This window comes from Varroa destructor, unplaced genomic scaffold (genome assembly GCF_002443255.2).
Source record: "Varroa destructor unplaced genomic scaffold, Vdes_3.0 BEIS01000001.1, whole genome shotgun sequence".
In the NCBI taxonomy this organism is placed as follows: Eukaryota; Metazoa; Arthropoda; class Arachnida; order Mesostigmata; family Varroidae; genus Varroa; species Varroa destructor.
In genome coordinates, this window is record NW_019211454.1 from 53,357,530 (window position 1) to 53,382,006 (window position 24,477).

The 24,477-nt window shown below is 45.1% G+C and overlaps 2 protein-coding genes across 3 annotated transcripts in view; both read left to right on the forward strand.

Annotated features, from left to right (window-relative positions):
* Positions 1-24,477, forward strand: part of LOC111249103 (uncharacterized) — a 269,871-nt gene that overhangs the window by 120,668 nt on the left and 124,726 nt on the right. The gene's annotated exons all lie outside the window — the stretch shown is intronic.
* LOC147758813 (uncharacterized) overlaps positions 1-24,477 on the forward strand; it is a 156,166-nt gene that overhangs the window by 89,778 nt on the left and 41,911 nt on the right. For both annotated transcript variants that reach the window (XM_086977598.1, XM_086977599.1), the window contains one exon: positions 23,759-24,006. The gene's annotated coding sequence lies outside the window, so the exon portion shown is untranslated. The remainder of the gene's footprint in view (positions 1-23,758; positions 24,007-24,477) is intronic.

A 24,477-nucleotide genomic window follows, 5' to 3' on the forward strand; every position in this document is an offset into this window, starting at 1 on the left:
GACTCAAGGGAACAAACGGGTGATCGGTCAAACTGACCACCACCGCTGCTGCTGCTGCTGCCGCCGCCGCCGCCGCCTCCACCAATCCAAAAATGGCGGCCCGCAAACTCCACTGTCTGGCAAGCAAAAGGAATAAGGGCCAGTGGAGAATCATTCACTTTCTATTGATATACGTGACTTTCCTGCGGTGTGCGCAGAGTAGGACTCACTCAGTTCAATTCGCATCGTCCTGCGCATCTGACGAAAAAGTGTAAGATGTTTGGCTGACCGTCGACCTTTGGTTTAAGGCATTCAATGTTTGGTCCTCTAGCCAGCATATGGGTCTAGGCAGCTAACTGCGTTTACTTGCTGTTAGCTATTATACAGCTTGTCGGCAAATCGCTCGGCTAAAGCAGGGAACCGTCGCGAATTTTACTTTCGTCGATACTTTATTCGTTACACTGTCGAACCGAGAGCTGGGAGGGACCTCAAGAAGTCTCTAGCAGTCATTTCTCTCTTCTATCTATCTATCAACGTGACATTGCATTGATTGGACAGGGTGGCCTGGCTTGGTTTGGCCTTGCTGGCCGGTACCCTAGAGGCAGTTCGAAAGCAGGACAAACGTAAGCTAAGGAACAGAGACGAAAAGAAGCTGGAGTCCCGGAAAAGAACAACGCGTGACAGTGGATGCCTGAGAGTAAAGGAAAATGAGTCGAATGGAGGCAGACAACGTAGTCGGAGCTGAACGAAAAAGAGAATGAGAAAGAAAACGAAGAGAAAAACAGGGGAACGCGAGAAACGAGGCGAGTCGTCGTACCCTATGCCAGCGCTAGCAGGATCGTCAAACGAACGGACGGACGGACGGACGAACGAACGAATGAACGAAATGCTGGTTCCAGTCTGTACAGCGAGGAGATACAAGATGCCAATTTATCTTATAGGAGTTTCCGCCCTTTTTCCGCTAGTGTATAGCACTAGCACAGGGACTCCTTCCACTCGGCGGACATCGCCGCATCTGCGGCTATCTCCGGTGGCCTCCTTTTAGTCTCCCCACCATCACTCTCCTTCTAGATACTAAGATACCACTGCCACTACAAGCATCTTGCGGCTCTTACTGCTCTTCCGAGCAACTGGACAGGGAAGCAGGCAGGCGTGCCGAAAAAAACCTGCAAGCAGACTAACCGAACAGGGAGCAGTCCGGCAGCTGGACGAGGCCATCAAACAAAAAAAAAAACATGTCGCCGCGTCCATTAGATCTCTTAGTCGGTCCAGACCCTTTTCTCCCGTTTCCCGCGCCGTTAACTCCCTTTCTGTTTCTCTCTCTCTCTCTCTCTCACTTGCGTACATTGCCCTAAAAGACCATGAGCAGTAGCCGTACCAACAACAACAACAACAGCAGCAGCAGCAAAAGAAGTAGCAGTAGTGGCAGCGTCGGCTGGATGTCCAAGCCGTGCACATGGACACTGCAAAGAGTGTATGTATAACTGAATAAGAGAGCTGTCCGACAGCGTCCGGCCGGCAACCGAAGGACGCGAAGAGGCAACACCTGAAGCAGCTAGTATATGCGCATGATTCGTGAGGTCGTGTGGTGTCGTAATAACTGGACAGCTTCCATCGTTTTTAGTCGTAAACGACAATCTCGGATGATGCGATTAGCAGGTAATGTACACGGACACACGCACCTAACCAGATAACAGAGGAAACCTCAGCTTCCCTATATACGCGTGTATATGAGAGGTAAACGGCTCATCTAACTGGCACAAGCTGAGCTCTTCTCGCGTCACGTCAGCAACTCGCAACCAGATTTGTAAATGGTAAAGTGATCTAATCAATCAGCTCGTTCTTAAATTTGCCAAGGGATCTAGAAGCGTGGTTATTGAGATACGCCTTAGCCCGATAAAAAGACTTAGGTATGGAAAAACTTATACTACTTCCCGGGAAAATGAAATTTGTAGATATGAGGGACACCTATTTCAATATTACATCGATATTACTTCTTCTAAATTGCTATTTTAATCGAGTACACCATGTGTGAGTTTCAAACTGTTTTTTTTCTTTTGTATTCTTTCATGAGCAAGTTTCTACGCCTAAGGGAATACTCAAGTTCAATGCAAAACACTATAATAATATAGTGTCTTCTCCTAACACAAATAAGCTGTGCTCTTCGATCTGCGCGGGTAACCTTTAAGAGAAGTATGGAGAGATCATTAAGTTCCTTAGGTTCTTTGTGGTATGCCAGCCCTGATCAGGACGCTGGTTTCGCCGAGTTGCTTTGCCCTTAGGCAAAAATCCGTCTGCTTGCAGTTTTTTTTTTTTACAAACGCGCCCTACTCTTCTCTCTTCCTCTATCCCTTACATGATGTTTTTTTGTAACGGATATAGCAGTCACTAGAGGCGTTGCGAATCTGTCGGAACTTTCTTGCCTAGCGTAGCTCCTCTTGGTCATTTTCATCTCGTGTCTCTGGTCCTGCATTTTCTGCTGCACCGGATGTACCACGGTGCAACCCCACTTCCGATGTGTCTTGCCACAAACGCCAAGAAACATTTTACCATCACTATCATCTGTCGTCCCTAAAGCGCCTGTCTAATAGCCACCTTGCGACCTCAGATGCCCTCGACCTAAGACAGCTTATCGCATATGCACCAACGTCGAAGTTCCGAAATGTTATGAAATATAGCTGCTAGCTCAGACCCGTAGTAGTGCGCGATTACTGACAAATGCTTCTCACTAAAATGTTAGTGAATTGCGGTATACTTAATATTTACGAAGCCAGGGGGAGGATAAGCGACTGAGACGTGAGGTCCATTTTTTGTCGTTTATATGAGACCTATATAGCGTAAGCTTCTTTCAGCATACGCATGTATGAGAACGGCCTTCCAATAATTAAGAAAAGGTATTATTTGCAAATTGTGATAGTAAGAGAGCTCAGGCCTAGCATGTGAATGATATGGATGGAGCCAATCTTTTCACACCCCGGCTCAAAATCAGCTCTTTTTGCATACTCAGTTTGAGCAAAACAGAGATACCAAACGGTGACTCAAATGGTGGAAGGTAAATCGGTTGTTCTAGAGTCTACCCACATTCCATTTCCAATAAGGACTAAATTCAAATTTTACTGAGCTAGGGATTCATTAAAGTTGACCAGTTTCATACGGTTACACAACAGGTCGAGAGACCTTGAAACGCGACCTCATTGAGTACTATATCAAACGTGTGAACCTATCAATTAGTCGTTTCTAGCGCGAGCCAAAAACGTGGTCGTTTCCTAGAAAGAGTATGTGTATTGCTGCACATCCTTGTACCTAACCTACTAAAGGCGGGTACCCTGAGCACTATCCTGTTTTCGGAAGAACAAGAACAGGGAGTGCTTTAGACGGGGTTTAAGATAGAGGACAAATATGCCCTAGAATTTGCCTCAGAAGGGCATTAACTTCAAGAAATTACGATGGCCAGTTGGTCGGTTTATCTGCAAGCGTTCTAGCTCATTGCATGTGACACGAATTTTTAATGACGTTCTGCGACACACTGCCTTGCCTTGAACAACGCCATCTAGGACGATAGAACCAGCGCTGGGTAACGAAATTGTTTCAGGCAATAACTGTGTTGGAAAGCTGTAATAGTCAAAAGTGAGAGAGAAGCTTTTAACTCCGCTGCAAAATGGAATGCGCTCGTGCCGTGGATGGTAAAGCTCCTCGATGTTCGGAAGGCGACGAGACGCTCTTGGAGATGAAGAGGCTTCCAGCAAGCCCAGTGGTTTTTAGTTTGCCCCTAGCAGAACCTTGGAAAACTTGGGCGAAGAGTCATAAATAGCTTCATGATCAGGAAGTGGGCCTGCCACCCAAAAACGCTCTGGCCAGAAGTGATTAGATACTATTCATTCGTTTAAAGCAAATGAGTAGGTTCTCGCAAAGGGAGTACAGCTTCGACGCTCGAAGTTCCTTCGACCGCCGATTGAATGGTGTTGTGCCGTCGAAGGTGATGGTGCTTCGCTACGGGTTCCGTACTGTTTTGGGGAGAAACAAGTTTTAGCAGTGTGATAATTTATATTGTATGGGCCTCATGGTCTCATGCCGCTCACAAAATTTCTTTCCTGCAGGCCTAGTCTGAGTAGGTCTGTGTTTAAATCTAAGACATAAACGGAAATTCTACCCTTTCTAAATATTACGATTGTGTAGCTACGAACTATAGATAGCTGGTGAGAACTAAAAATAGTCGTTGCGAAGTACACCTTACTGGAATGAGGCGAAAATTGTTTTTGTATACAGATTTGTTTCTTAGCGAACTCGGCGCGGTGAGATATAACATAAACTGTGATTACCCATCTACAGCGGAAATAGGACTTTTAAGGGTAAAAAAAATAGTTACAATCACCACTTGAGTCGAGGTGGTATAGAATGCTCAGGACTAAAGCAGCGAAACGTGTTGAAGAAGACAATAATATACTATGTTTCACATTTTGTCTGTACGCACATACACAGTGTACCCGACAAGTCCAACATCAAGAGCAAAAAAATATCAGAATCGTATTATTTAAAAGCATGATTATCAACAATATTTAAAACATTCAGGGTACACTGACGCGACTGTTTGCATCGTCTCGACATGTTCCATGTACCTACTCTATAATTTCTTTGCGGTAGTATTTACATGGAAAAGCATGACTGAAGCGACATGTACCAATTAAAAATACGTCAGATCAAATCCTGCAAGTTCGGGAATTCTTCAGCAGACACATTTCTGTATTCGACAAGACTCAATTTTCCAACCTTAAAAAAGTGACCAGTTTTGTGATCAGGCAGGCTTTGGCTGAGTACCGACTATAGAACAGATTTATTGAGGAAAGACATCAAGTGGTCTGCCTTCAGCAAGGTCTGAGAAGCTAACATCGTTTCTTGAAGCAAAAACCGCCTTATGCGACAAGATTGGACGTGACCTTTAGCAACGAGTGAGCAAGTCAGCATGCTAGCGGAGTAAAGGGAGAACTCTACGGAGCTTTTGGGCTCGGGTTGCCACTACGGCTAGGCGAAAAGCCACTTCATGCTTCGTCATCAGATTGGGTATGGGTAGTTCTAGCAACCTTCTGGGCTTTTCGGAATCACCAACGCGCCACTGGCACCAAAATAGCATAGAGCACGACTCACTTAGACTTTCGAGAGTTCGCGGCAATGACTGTCACCCCGTGCGTAGCAGCCTCGAGCTCTGTCTGCGCCCTCACTCAGCTTGAGCCGGCTCGAAAAGCAGCGAGAGAGAAAGCAGGCAAGCAAGGAGCCTTCGAACGAACATTCTGTCGATTCGCAGCAACTCAAAGCGGCTCGTGATCGGAATGAGTGCACTAAACAGCGTGAGGAATCCGTTCGTCGGCGCTCTCCATCGTTTGGCGATGCTATCAGTGGATAGGACGGTGATGGCAGTAACGGCGTCCACGGGAATCTCTCAGCGATAAGTTCTTTGGTATGCGAGCAGCCTTCGACCGTCACTCCCGTCCTGGGTTTCCCACATGAGGGACACCCAAGGATCCCCTTCTCCTCGTCGTCAACGGCATCGTCGTTTCCGTTTCTCCCCTTCTTTTACGTTACTCCAGTCGCCGCCGCCGCTTTGCCATCACGGCTTCCACTAAGCACTGCAATCGTTCAGCTGTCGAAGGGTAGCGCTCTTCCACACGATTAGAGCGCGTCGTGTGACCGACTCTGCTAGCAACTCTGCTAGCAGATGGCTGCCACCATTGCCGCTGCCGTCACAGTCGGTACTTTATTGGAGCAAGCACATCCAATCGGTATAAGCAGGTTCGGGTCAAGCTGCAGTTGGGCGGGCCTCGGTTGTGTCAGGTGTCTATTCAGAAAGCTTTCTGTAGTTGGTGTTGGTGCACTCGTGTGTCGTCGTCATAGTAAGGTAAGGTACAACCGAGAAGAGGTGAATCAAGCACGAAGTGCATCTCTGAGGGCCATGCTCAATTCCATAGTCGGAGTGGTGGTAGATACTGGTAAATTCTTTGGGTGGTGGGGTGGTATGTCTAACGATAAAATGGCTGCTGGCAGAAGTGCTCGAGGCGTTTAATGCATTTCCGCTTGGTAAGCCTACGTTAGAGCGATCGAAGATCTTTTGAAACGACTGCCAGATGCTGGCTGTGTTGGGCATATCATCTCAATTCTTCATATGCTTCCGGTAGGGAGGGCAGTGCAATGCGTTTAGGTCTATCGCTCATCAGCCGCACCTTCTATCAAAGCAAGTCGTCTATGGGACAACAGGAACGTCCCGCGAAGCGAATATACCACTTTAGAGATATGGAAGATGGGATAGGATTTTATAGTAAAAAAAAAAAAGAATCAGTCCCAGAGTGCAACCTGCTTCATTCAATATGGTAGGTATCCACTAAGCCAGGGGGCACCTAGCAGCAGAAGTTGCAGATTCAAATAGGAGATACATTGTTCCGTTGAAGTCACGAAGCTGTTTTTTAGATGCTCTCTCCTAAACCGTTGAAGCCAGCTGTCCCGTGACGTTCCACGATCGAACACTCGTCGTAGCACTACTGAAGCAGCAGTCGCGGTATTGCTTTGAGAAGTAGAGAGGAAGGATTACAAAATACGTGTTATCAAAATCGACTTGTTCCTTCGCCTCATTCGAGTCCGGTTTAGCCCATCCAGCGTGGTTCTATTGAAGCAAACGTAGTAGCAACCCTCACAACCTCGAAGCCGACGAAGGCTCACAATGTCTGTGAGCTCCCTGCAGTGTAAGATTTTTTTGTATTTTTACTGCGCATTCGTAGCGTGGCTGGCCAGACACTGGGAACGGTGATTTGGAATGGGGAAGCGTCAGCAGAGGCTGCGTGATATTGTATCCTCAGCCGTTCTTTTTCTTCTTTTTTCCTTCCTTTTAGCAGAGCAGTGGTAATCTCAGCTGCTACTGTTGCAGCTGCCGGTGTTTCTCGCGTAGTTGCAAGCGCTCCCAAGACGGCCATTGTGTTGGCCTCTTTTTTGCAGAAGCCATTGCACCAACACTGGCACAGTTCGCAAGTTCTTCCCTCATTACTCCCTTTTTATCGGCACTTTGCTCTCCTGCCGCCGATTGAGGTGCAGCCGTCTTTTTTACACCTCGACAATGTGTACTCTCATAGATACAAGTGCAAAGAAAGAGTAAGGAGAAAGGCGTGCTTACAGTGGTTCCTAGGCATAAGGGCAAGCAAGAATACTCAGTTATATTTCAACCCATGCCTGTTGTAAGCTCAATTACGCTTCTTGAGTCCCGATCAACTTAGTTCACTCGTTCAGAGCTACTGTCGTTTGATCGCGGGACCGGCTGCCTACTCGGCTGGCTAGCTACGCCACAGTCAATCACCTAAGCACGGCTACAGCGAACACGACGATCGAAAATGTGGAATAACGATTGGCTGAACAGGCTATGGCTCTACACTGAATGTCGCCTGCCAACCTTCACACCTCATCGCCCTTCAACCTTTTGGCGCTCAAGGGAATATCGCACTATCAACGGACACACACGGCACTCTAAATCTGTACTAGACCATAGCGAAAGTTTTAGCTCTCTGATGTCTGATCTAAAAAACAGTTTATATAATTTATAGAGATTGTTATGTTAACCCAATATCTTTCCGTCCCTAGATGGTGGTAGAATTATCGGACCTAATCTATGCTGGGACGGCGTAGTGGTATGTATGATTGTAAGCGGAAAATCCTTGGAGACCTGAATAAAGCTATTTGGAGTACCTGCATTTCTGTCCATTAAGCTTGCTTCTGCGGCAATTGACTGTGCCTAGCCTAGATTTCAATTAGGCTAGTCTCGCATACAATAATATGGAGATATGCCTTACAGCGGGTTTTATTAGAAAGTATCCGATACTTCTACAGGTCTTAAGTGCGCTACCATATAGTTCGAATTTACAGAGCCCGTGAAACAGATCACATGTTTCGGGGAAGATATTCCACATTGTTTGCAACTCATGCCTGCACCATGCAATAGCCCCATGCCTCGGGACGGGGTATAGAACACAGTCAAAAACTCTGAATGGTAAGATAAATAGAAAAGGAGGATACAGGCATTCTGAAGCGCAGAGTGAAGAGTGGAGATTTCATAAGCGCTATGGTAGAAAGCAGCCAGGTAACACCAGTCAGCTCATTGTTGATGTGATTGCTCCATTACGCTGCATCTTCAATAGTGTAAGAACAGTGCAAACGATCGTCGAAGGGTAGAAGCAATGTTGACCGGGTTGCGCTCTAGGATAAACGGGCCACTGGTGAGACATCTGGCAGGAGAATGGAGAAGGAAGAAAGCGAAAGGAATGAACCTAGCCAATCGAGACGCGAATGAAGCAGCGGTCGAACAACTGCGGCAAGCGTTTGCTGGCCCAGTCCACTGCTATTCGACGGACGCCAATGGACTCACCAAGGGGGTAGGAAAAAAGGAGCCAATAGTTTCGTTTTTGCACTGGTCTATCGGAGCGCTACCAATCAGCAGGGCGATGGCAGCGGCAACTGGATTTTTTCTTTTTCTGCCACGCGGAAAAGAGTCGACTTCTTTGGTTGGCAGCTTGCCTACTTGGCCTCATCTCGTTGTCGTAGTTCAGTCTGGCACCGTTCTCACTGCGTCTAGCTCTTCCCCAACAGTCACGCGGAACGACCCGTCGGCACTGGCAGTAATAGCAATAGGGATGGCGGCGCATCGAACCCAATCGCTGAACTGAACGTGAAGGTCATCAGGCCTCCCTAGGCTAGCCAACGCGCTAAAATACCTGAATGCGCTAAAGTAAGCGATGCCGTTGATGGGCTGAAAGAAATCTGCCCCGAAACAAGGCCTACTCAGACGAAAGCAACGAGGGCAAGAAAGGTCAAGGCGTCGAGAGGAGGCGCAGGTACATTTTCCGCCTGGATGCCGTTTGTGATCCACATTCGAAATGGGTCTTTTGCTTGCTCTTAAAGCAGCAGCGCCTTTTAAAAAAACAGTCTTGGTTCCTCTGTAGCGGCAGTTGACAACGCCATATTATTTCTGCCCCTCTTTCTCTTGTTCGTCATTCTGAACGCCATCCGTTTACTTGAGAGGTATGTTGTCTCATGTGCACCGTCCAGTCCTTCTATACCTTGGACTTTTTTCTGGTTTTCTTTTAACGAGCCTTTTTCCAAAAGCTATTCAACAGTTCAATTAGCACCTGTTTACGGTTGCCACCCTAACAAAGGGGGAGTACGGGGGTAAGCTCACGAGAAAACCAGCAGGTCAATAGATGGAGAGTAGCTGGGTTTTTACCTCATAATTTCATAATAACCGAACAAGGTCGTAGCGAGGGGGTGATGACATCAGATACTCCGGCGTCTATATGTATCGATCTTTATAGTCCAAAAGAGAACATACGACCTGCTTCGTATATGTGTCACCCTAGCCTTGGCAAAACATCCAGCAACAGCAGATTGAACTGTTAATCACTCCGTTTGTTAATTCGACATCGAGTAAGTCTAACTTTTTTGCCTGCCTACACTCACCACTGACGCCAATTTAAATTACTGCCTATTCGCTAGTACATTGTTTCATCCAGAACTTTTCGGCTTGGCAGCATGGTCCGATCAGATAGCTTTTCCCTGTATGCCGTAGTATTCTGCTGCTTCTAAAAATATGAATGGCAAGCATATACTTTGTCACACAAGCATTTGTCTGGTTTCATCATCGCCCAGTGACTTCAGCAGCTCTTACATCCGTTTCCACTGGTGTGGCAAGTTCCTGCAGGCTGTTGCTACCCCTGTTCTTGGCGTTTCGGAGTTTCCAGGTCTGCTGCAAAGAGCGGTCACCTTGACAGTGGAATTGAACGACAACCGAAAGCGCCCCGCTGCCCCAGAGGGGTAGCGAAACTAACGAGGTGACGTGGTGAAGAGTCACCGGCCAGGCTACCAGCTTGATTAGACGAAGTGGGCGGGTAGGGTACCAAAACCTCAACGGTTGGTCAAGCGCGACTTTCTCGCGGCCTGCTAGATTTCTGATGAATTATTGAAAACGTTACCCTCTTCGACTGGCTTCAGACAGAGAGTTGTACATTGCTTACAGTAGACAACACTAGCCTGCCATGGCGTGTCCACTGTCGTTCGTTCAATTTCTAAGAAACCGACAATATCGAACGACGGCGGCAACAGCCGCTCTATTGGCATCCGCAATGCTAGTGGATACAATGCTTTCTCTTAATGTAACAATAGCAACTCTTCGCCAGCAAAATAGAGTATACTAAAAGTCGAATAATCAGTGAGGAAGATAACTTATTCAAACTTTTTTTCTATACCGATCTGTGTGGCACGACAAATGGGTTTCCAAATATAAAGATCCTAGTTTTTATTATATCTACTATCTATTACATTATATCTAGACCTCAACGAAATATGAGTGCTGGACGATATCTACCTCAACTGACGGATTAATCTTATGCGAAAATAGAGCTGCCTTCCTAGTACCTACCAAACGTCTAATTAGTGAGGTGGTAAAAATACGTGAAGTGCCACAATGAACGATCTACGGTACCTGTTGTTGTGTTGAAATAAACACGCTCGAACAAGAAAAGTAGGGCAAGCCAATGCCTGATTAAAACGTTCACGCACGGCTTATCGTGTTTCAATGTTCTTATCGCAGTGTGTTGTCCACAGGTAGCGTCCTACATTGCTTCACAATGTAGGACACTGCGCGCTTCACAATGTGTAATTGGAACAGACTAACTATTAAAGTTGCCGCTCAATTTCTATTTGAGTTGCCTCTATCCACAACCTGCACATGCGGAATGGCAGTGAGTTCTTCACACTGCAGGCTGGTTTGAGTCGGTCGGTGTTTTTGGCCATTCACTTACACAGCATGACTTTTGATAACCAAACGTTTGACAAATTAACAGAATCATTTCAATAACTGTTTCTTTCGTCGTTGGTACTCGATAGCTCTAAGCTTCTTCTATTTCGCTAATGGCAAGCAGCTCGTTGAAGCAACCTTCTCATTAATTGTATGTCTTTACTGCGCGTTAAGCAATTTCTCCTTTGCGCTATGCTTCAACTACTTTAAGTCCGGTTTTTAGACCTCTTAAGCTCAACGAAAATGCAACGCACCGAGGCCGCTTCAGCTGGACGGGGTCAATATCATGGGGGTCCCGTAGTTTCTTTTTTGTTGCCCCTATGGGATGAAGCTGATACGAAAGCATTTTGGCGAAATTAGACAAACTAAAAGAAACTCCTCCACGGTTTAGCCCATGCTACAAATTTAGCGCTTATAATAATTCTTTTTTTATCTGCGTACGTGTGAAGAAGATGCCATTCTTGACCTTTGTTATAAGGTTAATATTGCTTATATATATATATAATATAGCTAATATAAATGTATGATATGAAACTAGCATAACCAGTTTCTTCCAGCAGTAATCTCAAGCTTGTCCAGCTTATAAGTTGACTGCTAAAACAAGCAACCACAACGTTGCGACTGACCAGAATCTCTGTATCGTTCAACTTCTATTCCCAAACATTTATGCACTATATACACATATAACGCATGAGCGGCATTTTCAAAACATAATTGTTTTACCTTAGGGCATAATAAAAAAAAGTAAAGTAGTACAACGTATTTCTATCAAACGGTAGGCGTTTACCGTACTGTTCTTATGTGTATATGTGCCCATCTTTACTCCAACGAGATTTAAACAGTTGCGGGTAATGCCGTTCGTATTGCTTTTCGCCTTAAACGCGTATCATTCTACTAAGCAAGTTTATTCATTATCGGTCAAACCAATACGTATACTCGATGGGCGCGGCTGGCTCCGCCCTACAAAGCTTCTTAACACCCAGCCAGAAAGTGTCCAGGAAATTGGACAAGTACGGTAGGTGAAGTTCTTTTCGGTTCTTGCCTCTCCTGTTTTTAGAGCCATCGCTACCTGGTTGCTAGTTCTTAAAGTCAGTCAAGTTTTGACTGGACTTGATCCTAATTATACTGTATTATTCGAACGGTTGTGATCGGTTTCTGTTAGCTGACAAGCGAAAAACCGCCATTTTCGTTGACGCCGCGATCACACCCAGCTGCAGTAGCAGCGCCAGCACGACTACCGTACGAAACAACGAACCAACGGACCCTTCTTATTCATATGGGAGATGAAGACCTAAGGCACATCAGAGAAGGGGATCCCAAGAGCGTGCGGAGGATTCGAGTGTAAAGAGTGAAGATGGTGGGGAAGGGAAGCGCTTAGAAAAAGACAATCGGCCAGTGCTTCTTTCTGCTAGGTCCAGAGAAACCGACGACGAGCTTGCTCTCCTAGGTGTCGCTTGCTAGATAACTGTAGCGGCCGCCCTGGCAACGACGACCAAATATTCTGGCAGCCACCTCTCGCCCGCTGTCGGCTTCTCGCTTTAGCCATACACCGTCATCATTGTAGCTATCGTCGTCACCGTCACACTGCCAGACGAACAACCGTCAAATAAAGGTTCCCGGTGTCGCTGTCAGCTTGGGTGCGTCATGACAGAATGTTAAGGATTGTAGAAAGATGGTAGTCCTGGTAGCTGCCTGGATTGCTGGCGATCTAACCAAAAAAGAAAGGCAGAAGAAAAGGCACCCTTGCAGGCGAAGGCGTTACTGTGGCCATGCCAGGGTAAAAAAGTTGAGCGCGTGAGTGCTGCTCTCTGCATCTTTTTCGTTCGATCTTTGCGAATAGGTTCGTCAGCAACGTTTCCCTGCCTGCCCGTTCTGCTTGCCGCCAGTCGGCTCATGTAGTCGACGATTACGCGAGCCGACTGGCGGCGCTTGTCTAATTAAGTAAAATTTATTTAACCAGCGCCTCCTTTCTCATTCCCTCGCCGGGTTGTCCCATCTTCTCTTACAAGTCTGTTCGTTCTGCCCCAACTTTCCCTTTTAGCACTTTCATCACTAGTAATGCATTCTTTGACTGAGCAGGAATAGGAGAGAAATGAGTGTCACGTTGTTGGTAGGGAAAAATTAGAACAGACTTCCTGTCTCCTTGGAGAGACAGATTCCTCCTTGGATCGCCTTTAGTGTGGATAGAGAGGAGGGTGGTTTCACAGATAAGCGGGAATGGACAAAAGGGCGCAGCGGTCAGCCAACTCAGCACCCTGCCTCTCTCGGAGCCGAATTTTCCTTGCTTTTTCGGTTCGTTCGTGTAGGGAACAGAGCCGAATAATATTCTAGGATGTTTCGTGTTGGCACTGGGGTCGGTCGTCCTCAGTGTCAGCTGATGTTCTGACAGTGCAGCAAAACCGTCTTTTTATTCTGCTTCTCTTCTAAAAACGATGATGGGCAAAGGAGGCCTACGTAAATAGTTACGGACAGCATCAAGAATGACAAGCAGACAAAGAGCGTCGACGAGTCCCGCTGAGTGCTGAATGTCGAAACGTTACGGCAGCGGCAGGAAGACAAAAAGGGTACGAAGGCAAAGGTTGCACGTCTATCCTGTGTGTTCTAGGCCCATAGACAAACGACAGCGATGACTTCCTCAGCCTGATCCAAAAAACAGAAGCGGCTCCGAGCTTCCGAGTGTTAGCACCGTCACCGGAACCGTGGCCAATGTGTGAAGGCGCTGTCGGCTCACAGATTAATACATTACTATGCGCTCTATTTAAAGGAAACGAGACGGAAACGAAGCCTAGGAGAACACATTCCTGCTAACATAAGCACATACATTGTGCTTATGTTAGCGGTGTTTGTGTGGCGCACAAACACAGCCATAGCCACGCACTTGTATTCTACACGGATTCAGCGCTTAGCGGATCCATGATTTTCGATGATACTTTTAAGCCCAAAGGTAGATTAATAATGGTAACCCACAGCTGATACAATGTGTAGTGCTATATCGAGCAGTGGAGGTGTTAAGGGACGATTCAGTTTCGAGAGCACGAGAGCGAATCGACTACATCTTTGTAGAGCAGAAATAGCCGAAACGAACAACAATGAGTACCGTCACTATCTCGACCGCGTTTTCGGCCGTGTTAAGAAGCCACGCGTTGATTGAGCTGATACCCGTACATGTCAGGAAGTATGGTTTAAAGGTCTAAGGTCGAGAGTGCCGCTTTGAAATGACTGAAACGACGGCCAGCTCGTTATACCTAACCGAGCTTGGGAGTCTCTGCCAGGAATGCGAAAGTAGTATGAGAAAAGGGATGAGTTTCCAGCACAAGGATACGTGGGTCCAGGGGCGGGCGAGCACAGGGGACGAACAGGGGTTATATATATAGAATTGTGTGCGGAAATGAAGGAAACGATAAACGAGACGCGTGTGCTCCAATGACAGCCTGTTAATTCACAATCGGAACTCATTACTTGGCTGTTCCTGCTGCTTCTCCCGCACTATGGCTAGCTAGCACGATCACAACACGGCCGGGAGAATGATGTGAATTGGAATGGAGGTGGGGATAGCGGAAGCGATGAGATCCGGGTCAGACACGGGTGAGACGAGAGGGTTGAGGTGGGCAGAGAATGAGCGTGGGAGAGCGCTTTACTTCCGTATCGTTGGCCAATCCTAATCTTTCCGAACAGTACTTTCAACAGCACTAACAGCAGCAATAGACGGGAATATGCCTCAAACAATGCAGTATAAGGAACCAATAGGACAACAATATGCAATGTAGGGTGTTAAGGAGGTTAAAAGTGCATACAGGAGAAAAGAATTTCAGGAAGGCTTGTACCAAATAGAGTCGGCACTAGAAAATCTCAGAATCTCAAAATTGTTTGGTGATCAATGTTTGTTTCACTGGCGGCGACATCATGGCTACAAACGCATCGGTCTTGCTCAGCTCTGGCAATAATTTCAACAACATTTTTTCGTAACTGATCGGCAACCAGAGGGGTGCATATTTCACATTGAAATTTCCAGAACGAAAAGTGTCATTTTTAAATCGTTTCTTCCAAGAACGCGTCTTGACCATTGACAGCACGATTTCTTGTAGACCTGGGAAGCATTTATGCCTTCGTCATAATGAAATTATGAAATATAGTGAATTTTTGCAGAAGTTTTACTAATCTTAAGAAAGCTCTATGCAAATCTTTCAAATGATATTAACGCCGACTGACGCATCGCGTATCACCTGAGTTACGTAACTTACGTAAGCCGTCTAACTAGAATAGTCAATACTTTTTCGACAATAAGAAGTATTGTTCAGTGATAAGATAATTCTTGCGTCTTGCGATAAGATCCTTTTCTAGTGTCCAAGAATGAGCCACATTTTGAACTCCGTTTTTTTCCGTTCTCGTTCCATATCCAATAGTTACTAACACGAAAACGTTTATGACCGCTACGCGTAACTCGTATACATATTATTTTCATACATTATAACTTAGCAAACATATCAAAACGAATTTTATTGTACTACAAGGACAGTTGATATAAACGTATGCATTTATATTGAAGCTGATTTCGTAGCCGTAACTATAGGATAGTGGTATTAATGAGCTTTGAATTGGCCATGGCATTTACTTAATCAGGGCTAAGGGCTCGTGCCGCATAATCATAGCCAACTATTGACAGCATCGAGCAAGCGCCAACGAACTCTGCTGTTCCTGCAAGCCCTCTATGGTGTGCAGAAGTGTGAACGATTCTTTAGCTAGCGAAGTGAACCCAGTACGGACTGCTAATGAACAGAAACCATCTACTGCTCGTCCTGTCGCTCTCATTGAGAGAGTGTTGTGCACAGACCGAGCTTCGGGCCGGAGTGTAAAAGACTTGTGCAACCTCTCACAGTCAGTGACGATGGCAGCTGTATATACATATGTATCTAACACAGCCAGACTTTTGTACAGGCCGTGCTGTGCGCAGTCTTGTTCTCGGTTTGGAGTCAACGCTTTTCTTCTCTTCCTTTCCATCTATACACGTGTGCTTCCATCATTACGCCACTAAGCATTGACAGAAACGCCAGCGTCATTTTGCAAGGGACAATACACTAACAGTTCAATTGTAGAGCGCTATAGATCGAACAACGCGTCACTCAGCTTCTATCATAAACGAATTTTATTCTTTTTGAAATTGTTCGGTATTCATGTATCATTTATTATGTGTTTATTGATATATAATACGTTTAAGTGACGTAAAATATGGTGAAACTAGGAAACAGAAACATTTCGGGTGAATAACACGTCAAGTATGGTCAAGATTAAGATAGTAGTAAATGTACTTAACCGATATAGGCGGCATAAGCTTCTTGGAGCCTGTAGACCTTCGTTAATCACTCAGTTTGCTACAATGTGTGCAAAGTTATTTGTCGTATAATTTACGTAGTCATCTTGCTGTTCTCGGAGCAAAACGTCCCTATTTGGTTGAAGTTTATGTCAAACTTGCACCATCACACCTACCTTGCGTTTAAGTGGCAATTAAATTCAATAATTTAATTGCTACTTAAACTTAAATTCATTACTAGTCTACTTCAACCAACGCTTTAACATGCTTCGTCAGGCCTTCGTGTAGGCCTGACTTTGTCATTGTTGTTTATAGTATACACTGTAGTTAAGAATGCGAGCGACAACCACGAGTGGCAATAAACATTACACTAATTCGACTTCCTCCTTGTGACAACCTTAATTCAAACTAAAATCGCGTCAATTGGTCAAGCAGGACGATGACGACGAGCAGCCTAAGACAGCCAACTAAAAGGAAAAATTAAAAAAGGGAAAAAGAGACAAAAAGAGAAGCGAATGCATGACGTGAGTCATCTGTTTAAACCCAAGAAAGTGTCAGTCGGACATTTCCCTAGCTCTGGGATGTACTGGCGGCTACGACGGAAGCAACATCAGCTAGAAGTGAAAGTTATCGTTGCAAGCCGGAGTCATTGAAACCCAGAGCTTCCTCAGAATCCCGCGAGCAAAGATCCGTTGATCGACTAACTGCGTCAACTTACAGAGGGTAGAACTGATCAGGCCAAGCCAGCAACGCTAGCTAAGGGATCAGGAGTGGACGGAGTTAGGACAACTGCTAGTGACTGGATGAGTGGAGAGCCTGAAGCAGTGGCGCTGAACCGAAAAATGGCTCTAGTGGCTTTGTATGTAGAAAAAAAAAAGGGGGGGGGAGAGGCAGAAAAAGGGACAATATGGGATATGGTAGAGAAAGAGAATCTCTAGTTCTTCCTCCCTGACTGAAAGGATAGAGATCAGACGGTTGCGGCTGCAGCTGCTGCCGCTGGTATTGGATGAGCAGATACCGGAGATTACGCGGAGTCCCTCTGGGCTAGGGCCTTGCTTTTCTTCTTCTCGTTTTTTCTTACCCAGTCGACCCCTTCCTTTCGGTTTCGTCTCCTTTCGGTTTCGTCGTCTCTTTTCGCGTTTTGCGACGATGGTTCAACTCCTTTTTCGTCGTCGGTAATCTGGTCATCCTTGCTTCAATCTCGATCTCGAATCATATCAAGTGGAAAAATTACCCCGAAGTCTATCTTCGTCGTCCTTGTCGGTTGCGCATCTCAGAGATCCAACGGCAGAACGCGTCGACTAGACCCGATGTCTTTTCTTCATCTTTTTCACACTGCTATCCGGGCTGCCCAGGCGGACTGCTTCATCCGGAAATTCACAGAAAGCGATGTCGACTATAGCGACCGGGTGGCGTCGGATCTTCAATGTTGAAGAGCTCGCTCGTCCACCTACGTTTGCCTTATCATCTCATTTTCCTTTTTTTTCGTCTAGGGAGCGTAAGTGATAAAGAAAAGACCAAAAATGAAGGATACCATACAACGCGATTTCCACTACAGTGACTCAGCTTTGCTTAGCAAAATGAACCTTGCCAATATCGGAAAGAGTATTTTACAGCGGCGCCCCATGCCAGCAGAGCCCGTACGGATCAAAATCCGAATTGTAAACTATGTGTTGTTCTAAGCTTTGAACGTGGAGGTGAAGTGATGCTTTGAGCGATTGGCTTTCGTTCGATGACGGCTATGGTTGTTGTTGCTGCTCCTGCTAAAAAATCCCAATCTATCCTATATACGAATGGTATTGAGCTAGCTCAGCCAGCTGGCGCGACAATATCCATTGCGATGAGGGAGAATTATGTTGTTTCGAGCAGCCATACATAATGAGCGCCTGGCTCGAAGAGACCGACACTGACTGAATATTATGTGTTAACAGCGACACATAACGCGGACCGCTGGCTCGACAAATAAGTGTACATTGTACAACGTATAATACGGGAGCTAAGAAATAGCGGCGGTAGCAGCAGCCAACCGGAAGACAGGCTAAAACGTGCAAAGCGATGGAAGCGTACTTATTAAGATCACGCAACAGCGTCACCATTTTTTCTTCAACCTTCTCACAAAATGGGTTGTTGTTGTGTGGAAACAGCATCGGAGTAGCGCTTCACTTTACGCTCGTTAAAGACTTAAGCAACAAAGCAGACTAGTAGATTGCCAGGCTAACAGATCGCTTGGAACGCTACTCTTACCATCGATCGGAACAGACTGACTGCTTGAGAAAGGCCATAAAGCGAGGGAGGACTAGAGAATCTTAGAAGTTGGGGAAAAGCCAGAATGGCAGCCGAATGGTCGCGCAGATCGTTATGGCGCGGCCATCTGTGATGCAGGACGCTTGCGCTCTTCGCTTACTACTCGGACACCTTTAGGATCTTGCAGGCGTTCAGACGAACGTACGGCACAGCCAGTATGTAGCTAGCCCATAGTGTGGTTCATTTTGTGTCTATATAGGTCTCGGTTCATGTCGCTGATATGGGTGTCGTGTGTGCGATATTGTTGAGTTGGACGCGCACTGGGCTGTGACAGCAGCAGTCGCAGAGGGCCGTAAAGTCGGCTGCAAAAGTAGGTTTTTTTTCATAGTGCTGGCCAGTTAAGGGACTGAGGTGATATGCGACTCACGTCGGTTTCAGATTGCTGTGTCCTAGCCATTGCTTACTTGTCCAGCTGGTCGTTGTCCTGTTTTTCGTTGACCCTCTTAAACCAACCAGATTGTGGCACACGCTATTGCTAGCGGTTCTGTGCTCTCTAAAGGATTGCATAGTTTTGTTATGGCTCTCTCTATTTAACTGTAAGCCAATACCAGAATTGCAGAGAATTAAGGTATGACGTCGTAAAAAACGTGCCTGCCATCCTCGCCTCATTGTCATTTGCCCCCAAGATTTGTCGCTTTCTAGAGAAAGGAAATAGAAAACAGTAACATCTTCAGAAAAAATTGTGGCCGAAACTACCACTTCTCAGTTGCTTACCGAAGGGTAAACAAGATGGCCGTGTGAGCATCTGTGTGCTAATTTTCAGTACAGCTCGATATTATAACGCGTGATTCAAACTAGGTCAGGCAGAAAAAAATGCCTACTATTAGCGTTATTTCTTGTGCTATGCATACTACCGGTCGGTATCATATAAATCTGTCACGGTACGTACAATATATATATATATATATAACAGAGCAATACAATGGCCAAGCGACTTTGTTCTAAATCTTATTTTGATGTATCTCATAGCATACTGTCATCTCAATTGTTTCACTTCTATTATACGACGTACCCATTAAAAGAATGATCCTACACCTAACCCTAGCTGCCTGATTTGGTTGGCATTTGCGTACCTATAGTGAACAGTACAGCTGTTACAATAGGGCTTATGTACACACGAGTTTCGCAAGTCTACTCGCAGTGCTATCATCGCTGCTCTCCTATTTCAAACAAATGCTGTCAACTTTACAAACGACGTCAACAACGGCCTACCAGACGAGTCGCTTGTCTATGAATAACATACTACGTATTTCTTTATTGCGCTAAACCTGCTGCGTCAGTCCGGAGGAGCAAGGCCCAAGGAAGTACGTCCTAGTCCAGCCAAATTTCTATTTTTTTTTTCCGTCTACGGATGTTGATCCAAGCTGTGTTACTGCTGCCGTTTCTCATGCTACCATCTTACCCGTTGCTTCTATCTAGTGCCTGCTTGCCCTTCGGCCCTCAACGCTGCCTCGCATCATTCAATCTACGAAGCTCCGTTCTTTCCTTCCTTCCTTCCTTCCTTTTTTCCTCTGTGGGATGAACGCACTGACGTATATGAATACGCAGACACGCACGAATAACGCTAACATAAGTGAATAATGGCGACAATAATAGAAATAGCGGTATAATCATCGTCAAGCGCGTGCCAATGGAAGAGGCACCTGCTGTTCCTATTATCATTAAGAAAACAGGGCAAATCCGTGGCTGCTACGAAGGGCGGCGCAGCAGCAGCAGCAACGAAATAAATCGAAAGAGAGAAAAGGTAACGGCGTCGGAAAATGATAGAGGTACTGAAAGTGATAGAGAGAGAAAGACTCATGGATAAAGCTTTGCTAAACGTAAGCTTAATAGGAAGATAGCGCTGATAATCGTGTGTGTAACGTATCTGGGCAAGTGAAGCGGAACAAGAAGTTTTAACGGCAGGGTTGCCGGTTTATGTAACACTGTAATTTGTACTGCTATAACGTGGCGCCCTAATATAAGCAGTTTTTTTCCTCCTCATTTGTTTTTTGCCCCACCATTTTTTAGTTGTTAGTGTAACGATTGCTGCTACCGATATGCACATCGTTGTTATTGTTGTATGTCGCTGTAGTCGTCCAAGCAGCATCCAGCGGACCTACGATAAGGGGAGCAAACGTAGACAAGAGCCTTAATCCGTCATAGTCCATATGGAAGATCTGTTATAGAGTCGCCTCCATATTCTCTTCCTACGAAATAAGGCTTCGACAGCGTTCGAATACGACATGACGGCGTACATGCAAGCGAGTACGTGCTCAGCGTCATCAGCGCTACCACAATCAGTACGACCCTGATCGTGGCCGCGATGAGCGAGTAAACAGCTCGCTTACATGCCGCCTTCAGGCCACATCCCGCCGAAGGTCGTGTCTAACCCCTCGAGGCAGCCTTTTCGGCGCCGCTTTCGAAATGTCGGCCACCCCAACTACTCTTTGCCCCTGCAACAAATCCTTTTGCTTCGTTTTACCATCGTATATGATCTAGCCGTTAACTAAGGGAAGACAGATTAGAAAAAAGCAAACACTAGCCATAGCACGCTATAGATGGGCCGTGGGCAAGAGGAAAAAGACGGAAAATTATTTTCGTCCATTACCAGTTGCGGACCATAATGATCCTAAAACAGTAGTGGCGTTGATTCGAATATATAGAGTTAGTACTAAATATTAGTCATCGCAATAACAGGAAAAATAGAAATGCCTGCATCAGTTGTGAAATTGTAGGTAGACACATGCAGATGTAAAAAAAAAGTTACTTACGCATTATTGTCCCTTTGTCATAATAACAACTTGAAAATACGATGTTCGTAATACTTTCATGTTGTTTCTGTAGGTACGTTTAGTATATTATACAACCAAATAAGGTTTATAACTATTTAGCATACGCTCGGGATATAATTTTTCATCTGTGTAATTTTTAATGTTGTAATTTTTTTTTAATGTTTTTAGTTGAAAAATTTCAGTTACCAAAAGTTCGACTTTGTTATCTTCGAGTTAACATTCAATCCAGTCTAGATCTTGCATATATATGTATTTAGATTCGTCGATGCATAGGTAGTCTATTTAAACCAAAAGGACGCGCAGAATGCCGCGACTATGAGAAAAAAAGACGTAGTAGACTCTTTCATACTGGCGAAATAGAACTCGTAGTTGTGCGGGTAAGCCCTTGAAATCCTGGTCCGGGTCTTTTGTAGTATTTTGCTTGACTACGTATCGTTATAATTGATATTACAACTTGTAGAAAGAATGTCACCTAACGAGGACAGTTGTTTCTGCACGATAGGAAAGCAACAGATTTAGTACTACTCACAGGCAGAACCGTCTGTCAAGTGTATTTCTGTCACCTAGGGCCTGACTCAGTACCGTACGAGATTACGAAGGCCCTACATAAAAAGAGAGCCGAAAAACATTACACTGTCAGTGAATATAAAGTGGTTTATTTACGAAGCCATGCGATATATAAGTAAAAACCATACAACACTGTGTTGTAAGCAATTTGTTTATGTCACTCCAAACGAACCATGGTGTCTAATGCGCATTTGTATATATGTATATATATTAGTGTGTACATAGCAGTTGCTTCAATGGGTTAGTTGGTTTGGGGCCACTTATTAATTGGCGGGTTCATCCGCGCTTGAGAGTTCTTCGTCGTGGCTCGTCGACGACCGAAGTAACCAACATCAGGTAAGACCTGGGCATCGGTGCATAGATCTGGAAGCATGAACAAGCGACATAGGTGGTGTAATAATAGGCTTGTCGCTACCTTATAACCTGTGATGCGCTTTGAGCTTATCTGGTGCGCCGTCGAAGTTCGGTAGTAGACTTGTGGTAGAAGATGGAAGATCGCTTGTCAATAGGGAATATTACCACACCCGTAACACATCCTCGCGAGCAGTTAAAGGTTGTTTGGATGTCGCTGTGAAATCGCGTCGTGGTGGTTCCTTTGACTTTTGATGCCACAACCACTAGAGACCAAAGACAGATCGCTATATAGATGAAATCGCTCTCTTTCCCGTTGTTTTTTGGCTGCAGGGTTGGCCAAATACTTCCATAGAATTTTTGCTATCAATATTTTTCCTCAAAGAAACGAATGGTGCGCATACTGCAGGTCTGCTTTACATTATGAACTTACGTCACTGAAAAGCCATGCCAGCACTTTGAAGAGGCGATTTTTTTCGCTCGTATATGCAAGACTATGTTATTTATCGACCGTGGCCGTTGTGAAGACAAATGAATTGAGTGGTTGGTGAACCGGGCCCCTCAAACTAGTTACGTTACGCACAGCACCAGTAAAACCTTAGCAAGTAATAGCAATTATGTAATACAAATGATGGAAAGCATTCAGGGAGCCATGCCTGGCAAACCCAGTGGGCGACTTTTTATGCCCAAGCAACTTTATTGACGGGGTAGAATTTCTTCAAGATCGACCTTTATTCACCGTTTTTCGTATTTAGTTAGGCGAGGTTTCACTGATTTCAGCAATGAAGCGAGAGCAGAAAAGGAAAAAACCTGCAATAAAAAATGCCTAAGTACAATCTGCAGCGTGGTCCTTTGACTTCAAATAATACGTCAAAGGTCGCGAACGCAATGCCACCATCTATATTACACTTACGCATGGCTTATGCATGGTAAATATGTGACCACCTGAGAGCCTCTGAGGTTCGAAGCTTATTGCTGATGAAGGAAATTATACGATAAAGCACATTAACGTGTAAGGGCCATTTATGCCAGAGGCTAGATGCCCTATTTAAGAATAGAGCTGCAGTTTTTACAGTAGACTCGCTTGAAGTAGCTAACTATTGGGGCTCACAGTTACAACGTAGGTGCTTTAATGTATACGTGTCTAATGATAATGACAATGACAAGTGTACTGTAAAACGAGGCAAAAGGCGCAATCTCAGCTGTACCTCCTGTGATACTTTATAATAACTTTTTCAAAATCGATAACGACCACCTAAGCATCGAAGAAGATCCTCATGAATTCGAGTTGACACTGTCATTTTGTACTTGATAGTTTCCGGCATTGACAGCCTATCACTCTCTGTGGCGGCTGGTTACAGCTCTTTTATTTGACTATTGTCATTTTGTCGGCCTTTCCCTCACTCCTACTCTCATTGGTATGCCAGTGTCGCAGCCTCTGCTACCAAAGACGTTGCTGAGAGAACATGGCTTTTGTCAAGGAAAACTAGTCCTTTGTGTCCCCGATACATTATTTCTATACACACGCACAGACTGCAAGCCAAGAAGAGTTTGCTATAGCAATTTTCTTCCATCGTAGATAAACCCAAGTCACATCGAGTGGAGGAACTTAGACGCCGTGCATTAAATCGACCATTTTCTTTTGTTTCGTTTCAGGTAAGTTTCATTCGAAGCTGATCGGTTGTCCTTTTCGTGTTTTCGCCTTGCAATTGTCCGGTTGTGACACTGACATCACAGAAACTAAGTAAGAAAAAAATTCTTCGAGATATGTCGAAATTTGGATTCGGAACGTCGATGGACGTTCAGGCATAAGTTTCTGAAGACTGCGAGAAATGCGGACATAACTAGAGGAACCTTTTTGCAATGAATTGCAAGTAACTAATTTAGCCATCTCCGAAAAAGCTGTAAGTATGGGTTAACGGAGTTGTCGTTCTCAGTTGATTTGTTACTCATGCAGCCCCGTTCTGAAAGTCAGTTCCCGTGCTATACGCTACCTCAGCTTGATAAAAATTAGTTTACGCAAGTCCTAGATTATAAGACCATGGGTAACTGGTGGGTCGTTGACTGCTTCGTTATCTCTGTTTATCAAAACACTATTAAAGTGACAATATTTTAGACACATAAAACATTACAGTGAATTTTACTATGCTATGAGACATTATTTTGCCGTAAACAATACTCTTTGTTTATTGTTCTCTAGGGACTTCATATAAACAGTAAATGTAGTATCCAGGTGACGCAAAGCTTTGTAGTGTTTTCTAATTTTCCAAAAATAAACGAAAATATTCACAAATTAAAATGTTTTAACCTCCTATTTTTCACCTTGTCATCCGACCTAGTTTAGCACTGATTTCCTAAATGTGCAGATTTCCCTT